Raw genomic sequence first — 8,056 nt, forward strand, 5'->3', positions numbered from 1 at the left:
CTCCAGAAGTGTGTTTAGCTGAGGAACTTCAGATTTAATATCAGGCACCTATTCCTTAAGACTCAGTTGAGCTCCTCCTTTTGCTTTTATCACTTAAAATAAATACACATTTTATACTCATACATCATTTCCATCTTTCCCAGGCAAATTACAGAAGAAATGAGAGAGCACACCTATGTCATCTGAGAGGAAACTGGCAAAGACAAGTCAACTCTTTGGAGATGCTATGCTTGACCTTGATAATGACACAAAAAATGATAAAGGCTGCAGTGCCAGTCTTGAAAGACCGAAAGCACAGGGCATATCTCACAAAGCATAGTCTTTGGAATGAACCAGGATTATCTAATACATAGTTTTCAGCTGTGAGCTGTGTTTCTTAAACCATCTTTGGTGAAGACCCATTCTGTTCCTCCTCCAGTTCATCACAGACTGATCTTCTTATAAAACAGAATAAAAATGGATTACTAGAAAAATAAATGAAAAACAAAATATTAGCCCATATTTTTATTATTACACTTAACAGACATAAACTTAATTTGTCAAGTTACTATAGAAATTTCTAAACATTCTTAGTTTTGAGGTCTTTCTCCTCATGGACCACTAATAATCAGATGATTGATGTTGGGCTAGGATCATGCTTTGGGTGGCACTGCTAGTGTGGAAGAATAATGGTCCCAGATAGGCTTCAAGCTGGATCACTTGGGTGATATACCCAAATTTGTGTTTATTGATAAGGGGCAGTCATGTGGATGTTGATCTGGTACTGTGCTTTTTAAAAGCTTCTTAATTCCTTCCAATGTGCAGTGAAGTTGAAAAACATTGCTCCAGAATAACAGGCCTTGTTTTTACTTAAGCTTCATTTCTGTCAATTACTGACAACCAGCCACATCTACATAAAAAGTAATAACCCTGAAGTTACAAACAGCTTAGACATTCTAGCCCAGTCTAGCTAAATTACATAAATAAAATCTAGCTTTTATTTTGTAGAGATAGTCCTGGCATTAATTAAAAAAAAAAAAACTCTTAAAGAATTTATTTAAGACACAACAACATTCTTTGCTCTGATATTGGCATTAGTTGACCTTCTGATCTAAATTTGGTAAATTCCTGTATGAATTTACCAGAAGGGAGTACATTTTACAGTATGGTACACATGGACCTGTGTGTAAAACTAGACTTCATTTTGCTACCTGTGGGACCACGGGCCAGTTATCCAAAATTTCTGAGGTCCAATTTCTTTTTTAAAAAACGTTTAAGTTCAGGGGTACATGGGCAGGTGTTACATAAGTAAACGTGTGTCATAGGGGTTTATTGTACAGATTATTTCATTACTCGGTTATTAAGCCTAGTACCCATCAATTACTTTTCCTGATACTCTCCCTCCTCCATGCCTCCATGCTCTTATAGGCCTCAGTGTGTGTTCTTTCCCTCTATGTGTCCATGTGTTCTCATCACTTAGCTCCCACTTATAAGTGAGAACATGTGGCATTTGGTTTTCCATTCTTGCACTAGTTTGCAAAGGATAATGGCCTCCAACTCTATCCATGTTGCAGCAAAGACAATCTCATTCTTTACAATGACTGCGTATTATTCCACAGTGTATATGTATTTCTTTATCCAGCCTACCATTGATGGGCATTTCGGCTGATTCCAGGTCTTTGCTATGGTGAATGTGTATGTGTCTTCATAATATAACAATTTATATTCTTTTGGGTATATAACCAGTAATGGGATTGCTGGGTTTAATGGTAGTTCTGTCTTTAGGTCTTTGGGGAATCACCACACTGTCTCCCACAATGATTGAACTTATTTACACCCCAATCAACAGTGTGTAAGTATTCCTTTTTCTCCAGAACCTTGTCAGCATCTGTTATTTTTTGACCTTTTAATAATTGCTATTATGACTAGTGTGAGATGGTATCTCATTGTGGTTTGGATTTGCATTTCTCTAATGATCAGTGATGTTGAGCTTTTTTTCATATGATTGTTGGCTGCATGTATGTCTTCTTTTGACAAATGTCTGTTTGCATTCTTTGCCCACCTTTTAATGGAGTTGTTCTTTTTCTCATAACTTTAAGTTTCTTATAGATGCTGGATATTAGGTCTTTGTCAGATGCATAGTTTGTAAAAATTTTCTCCCATTCTATAGGTTATCTGTGTACTCTGTTGACAGTTTCCTTTGCTGTGTAGAAGCTCTTGAGTTGAATTAAATCCCATTTGTCAATTTTTGCTTTTGTTGCAATTTCTTTTTGCATCTTCCTCATGAAATCTTTGCCTGTGCCTATGTCCTGAATAATATTGCCTAGATTGTCTTCCAGAGTTTTTATAGTTTTGGGTTTTACATTTAAGTATTTAGTCCATCTTGAGTTAATTTTTTTATGGTATAAGAAAGGGGTCTAGTTTTAATTTTCCGCATATGGCTAGCCTGTTATTCTAGCACCATTTATTAAATAGTGAATTATTTCCCCATTGCTTGTTTTTGTCAGGTTTATTGAAGATCAGATAATTGTAGGTATGTGGTCTTATTTATGGGTTCTCTGTTTTGTTCCGGTGGTCCACATGTCTAGTTTTGTGCCAGTACCCTGCTTTTTTGGTTACTGTGGCCCTCTAGTGTTGTTTGAAATCAATAGCATGATGCGTCCAGCTTGTTCTTTTTGCTTAGAGTTGCCTTGGCTATTTGAACTCTTTTTTGGTTCAATATGAATTTTAAAATAGTTTTCTCTAGTTCTGTGAAGAATGTCATTGGTAGTTTAATGTGAATAGTACTGAATCTATAAATTACTTTGGGCACTATGGCCATTTTAATGATACTGATTTTTCCTATCCATGAACATGGAATGTTTTTCCATTTGTTTGTGCCATCTCTGATTTCTTTGAGCAGTGGTTTTTAGTTCTCATTGTAGAGATCTTTCACCTCCCTTCCTAACAGTATTCCTAGTATTTTATTCTTTTTGTGGCAATTGTGATGGAAGCTCATTTGTGATTTCACTCTCATCTTGACTGTTGTTAGTGTGTAGGAATGCTAGTGATTTTTCTGTGCATTAATTTTGTATCTCCAGACTTTACTGAAGTTGCTTATTGGCTTAAAAAGCTTTTGGGCTAAAATTATGGGGTTTTCTAGATATAGGATCATTTCATCTACAAACAGAGAGAGTCCAGTTTCTTAAATGCCTTCCTCAAGCTACATTTTGCTATCTGTGGGACCAAGAGGAAGTTATCTAAAATCTCTGAGCTCTTGTTTCTTAAATGTCTTCCTCAAAGGATCATTGTGCATTTTCAATGAAATAACCCACAAAAATGGATTATATATTAGTGTCTGGCAGGTAGTAGGATTACTCAAGTGTTAACTCTCATCCTCATTTCCAGGGCTGACATCTATCCAATATGCCCTGAAATGGCAAGCCAGCTGGCATCTATTAAACTAGGCTGCAGATCCAATAATTGATCAGTGCCCATGTCTTTTGGATTGATAAATATTTTGAAGATTTTGAATATTACATCTATTAATCATGTTTCTTATGCAGAATCTGTTCAAAGTTATAGTGCCAGCATTATATATTAACAAATTGGTACCTCGTTTATCAATTTTTCATGTACATAATTAATGTGAATCAGATTTCAGAATCTAATCAAACTCAGATCTCTAATCAAAATCAGGCTCTCAAACTTATATAGCTGAGAATTTTTTAGACCCAAGATAACATCATCACACTATAGGAATCACAGCGAGATGAGACTCAATATTATCCCGGATCTGCCCTTAATCACCTTAAAACAATCTAAAACACAAGGAGCGCCTGGGTGGAGAGCAAAACAGAAATAGCTGATTCACTGTGAGAGCAGCATTCCCATTGTTCTTGGAAGCTCCAGACAGCAGTGGAGTTTCACCAGCTCAATAAGGTGAAAAAAAAAAAACAGTTAAGAAGTTAATGAGTGTTGTGGTTTTCATCACATTTATAAAATTGTATTAGGTTGTTGCAAAAGTAATTGCAGTTTTTACATTAAAAGTAATGGATTACTTTTGCACCAACTTATTAGTAAATTGTTATTTGTGCCTCCTCTTTCTCTCTTTCACCTTCCTCACCCATCCTTGCAAATACTCCCACATTTCAAGGTTCATGTGATATGATTATTTTTGAAGACTTAGTCTTCCAAGTACTTTCCAGTTTACCTCCTGAGATATGTTGATCCAAGTATAGATCCATTATGGCTTCTGATCTCTAGTAGACAGAAATAGCAGCTTATTGGGGTGAATGAAGGAAGTCATAATGACCTCTGCTGGCTACAGCCTAGATGTGTACTCTTCACTATCCCTTGCATTTCCAATGATCAGTTCTTATGTTTCATGTCTTAGGTCATACTGAAGTTAGTCTAACCTCTCCCACAGTGCAGGAGTTTGGTCTGTATTCTTTCTTACAGATGGTTGTGCCCTTTTCATGATAAGCAGCTCAAAACCTTCATAAGTTAATCTATTTAAGATTGGAAATCTCTTCTCCATATAGATACCAACTTAGTCTTAAGAGTTTCACTCATTTTTCTACTTCCAGGCTTTAGAAAATATAAGGGGGTACTTCCTCCTTCCTACAAAAACCCTGAGAGACCTCTTTTTCCCAAATAAAGCCTGGCCAATATGAAACAGTTTAAAGCAAAACTTCAAGAGTTGAGGTGTGGTGGGGAGTCAAGGAGCTTTCTTCCAGACCTGCCGCTGACCACACTGCTGCAGCATGAGGTCCTAAGTATGTGCAAAGCTCTGCAATGAAGAATTGGTTCAAGGCCACTTCTGGTGTTAATATTCTTCAAATTTTAGTGACATGAGTCCTGAGGGAAACAGACGCAAAGAGAGAACATTTAACTTGATGTAATGAGATACTGAACATCTCCCAGAGCCATGTCTGTCTTCTTCCCAAGGTTGTGCCTCCCGTCTTCCAGGTTTTAGGCACACTCCCTTTCTAGCTGCTGTGTTTTGAGGCCAGTTCTTCCCTACCAGAAACAGCTTTTAGGCTCAGTCTCTGTAAAGAACTGCTAGGTCTTAGCACCTTGCGGTTATTTTCAACGTATCCTTAGTCGCATACATCACAAAATTGATTCTTCTGTGCTTTTTAAGAGAGATAATGAGTAGGAAAACTAAACAACTTGGGTGTTTTTTGTTTTTTGTTTTTCACAATCCTTGACCTCCTTGAAATGAAATTCCCATCAGCCAGCATGCTGATTTCATGTGCTGAGTGAAATGGAGAGTTTATGTGAAGTGGATGTGAAGCCCTAACCTTGTCAAAAATCTGCTTTGGATTCCCTTCTTGAGTAGGCTGTGCATGCAGAAACAAATTTTCTGAAACTACCAAGCACAATCTCACTTGGCAGTTCTGAAAGCTGGCATGGTGTGCCTGGAAAGGATTAGCAAAGCGTGACAAATCAGGGCAGAGTTGCAAACGCCCGATCTCTGCCCTACTCCTGGTACAGCTTCATTCTTAGTTGACTTGGCAGAGCTGATGATAGGAAAGGATGATTTTCAGCTTGCCTCTAGCCATAGGATTTACCACCTGAGTTTACAGTGTTGGAGAAAGAAAATTTTAGAGACAATGGCAAGAATAAAACCGACCCTCAAGGTTTGGAGTTTACTAAAGCAGAATGTAAGTGAGCAGCATTCACCCTAATACTGGGTGACTAGTTGTATGCCACTCAGTAACTACAATTGTATAACTATTTATGTTATTAAGAATGAGCAATAGAAAAAAACTAACAAACCCATTCAAAAGTGGGCAAAGGATATGAACAGACACTTTACAAAAGAAGACATACATGAGACCAACAAACTTATGAAAAAATGCTCATCATCACTGGTCATCAGAGAAATGCAAATCAAAACAACATTGAGATACCATCTCACGCCAGTTAGAATGGCGATCATTAAAAAATCTGGAGACAACAGATGCTGGAGAGGATGTGGAGAAATAGGAACACTTTTACACTGTTGGTGGGAGTGTAAATTAGTTCAACCATTGTGGAAGACAGTGTGGCGATTCCTCAAGGACCTAGAATTAGAAATTCCATTTGACCCAGCAATCCCATTACTGGGTATATATCCAAAGGATTACAAATCGTTCTACTATAAGGACACATGCACACGAATGTTCATTGCAGCACTGTTTACAATAGCAAAGACCTGGAACCAACCCAGATGCCCATCGACGATAGACTGGATAGGGAAAATGTGGCACATATACACCATGGAATATTATGCAGCCATCAAAAACGATGAGTTTGTGTCCTTTGTAGGGACATGGATGAACCTGGAAGCCATCATTCTCAGCAAACTGACAGAAGAGCAGAAGATCAAACACCGCATGTTCTCACTCATAGGCGGATGTTGAACAATGAGAACACATGGACACAGGGAGGGGAGCACTACACACTGGGGTCAGTTGGGGGGAAATAGGGGAGGGACGGTGGGGGGTGGGAAGCTGGGGAGAGATAGCAAGGGGAGAAATGCCAGATGTAGGTGATGGGGAGGAAGGCAGCAAATCACACTGCCACTTGTGTACCTATGCAACAATTTTGCATGTTCTTCACATATACCCCAAAACCTAAAATGCAATAAAATAAATAAATGGGGGAAAAAAAAAGAATGAGCAATAAACGGAGATACTTTCTTCCCTTCTTAACCTTAGGGAAATACCGATTTAATATTCAGTTAGTGTTTGATAGTTTAATAAGTTTAAAAACACTTTCACACTGGTGCTTTACAGCAAGCTCTGAAGTGGATATTATTTCCTCCCTTTGTGAAGGTTGGAGCATTTAGTGTCTCACTCTAAGTGCCTTTCCAGTCCCTACGAGAGCACATAGCCAGTTCTTCTGATGGCACTGACACTTTTCACTTCTCTGCTGTCATTTTGAAACTGGAGTGAGAACACTTCTGGACAAGGTCCATAACAGAAGGTGGTTACTGAAGGGCGAAGGAGCAGGGCTGTGAGAGATTGGTGCTGATAATTCAAAGCTAACATGACCCTGTAAGCCTCCCATACTCACAGACTTCCATACTCACAGGTGATGCAGAGCATGGACAGGGTGACTGACTAGTCTCCATTTGACTGGGACTTTCCTGGATTGGGCACTGAAAATCTTGCATCCTGGGAATTCCCTCAAGTCTGTTCAAACCAATGGCTGGTCAACCCGTGTGTGGATCATATTTTCCCTCTTTGGTTCCATATAAATTTCTGGTAGCACTTCTGGGTTCAAAAGACTTAGTCCCCAAACTCGTAGGAAATTCTGGCAGCTTCCAGGACCTCACTGTCAATTGCTGCAAGACAGTTTTACTGAGCCAGGACTCCAGGACATTTGGTCTCAAGTGGTTACATATTTAAATATTCAAGCAACCAATCCATAATAATCATCATCACCCAAGCAGCCAACTGGAGTCAAGTTAATAGTAATGACATCTGCTACTGATTATAACCCAGGCAGTATACTTCAGTGCTTTCTGACCCTCACCACCAATCCTCAGGACTCCCATACAATGTGGCTATCATTAGTCTCTTTTAATGAATATGGAAGCTGAAGTCATACATATTTAAAGCAAGACTCCAGGCCCTGAACCAAGTGAATCTAATTCCAAAGCCCATATTCCTGTAGTATACTTTTAAAAGTTCCTCTGAGTTCCTCTGTATCCAGACCTGAGGAAATGACAGTTGCATGGGTACTTTGAGGTAATCATTAAAGGCTTTTGTAAACTTTGGGAGTGGGACCAGGCTCACAGTAACTAGGAGATTGAGTACCCTGAGAGTTCTGGCCCAGAATTTCATAGAAACATGGTGTTTAGAAGAAAGAGTCATCTGGTAAATTCTCTAAACCTAAAATTAAGACTCAGTGGCTATATATCCAACCTGATCAATTTTTTTTTATGACCTTCCAAGATTCAGCTTTTGGCATTATATCATCCAATCAAGTCTCATGGAGACTGGATTAGGACCATTAAAACTTACTCAGATATTAAGCCTCACTTGATACTTTTTATATAAAAATTTTTAAAATTAATATGCTACAGATTTTTGTCAAGCCCTTA

This window comes from Sapajus apella, unplaced genomic scaffold (assembly GCF_009761245.1).
Source record: "Sapajus apella isolate SASKATOON/1434 unplaced genomic scaffold, GSC_monkey_1.0 scaffold124, whole genome shotgun sequence".
Lineage (NCBI taxonomy): Eukaryota > Metazoa > Chordata > Mammalia > Primates > Cebidae > Sapajus > Sapajus apella.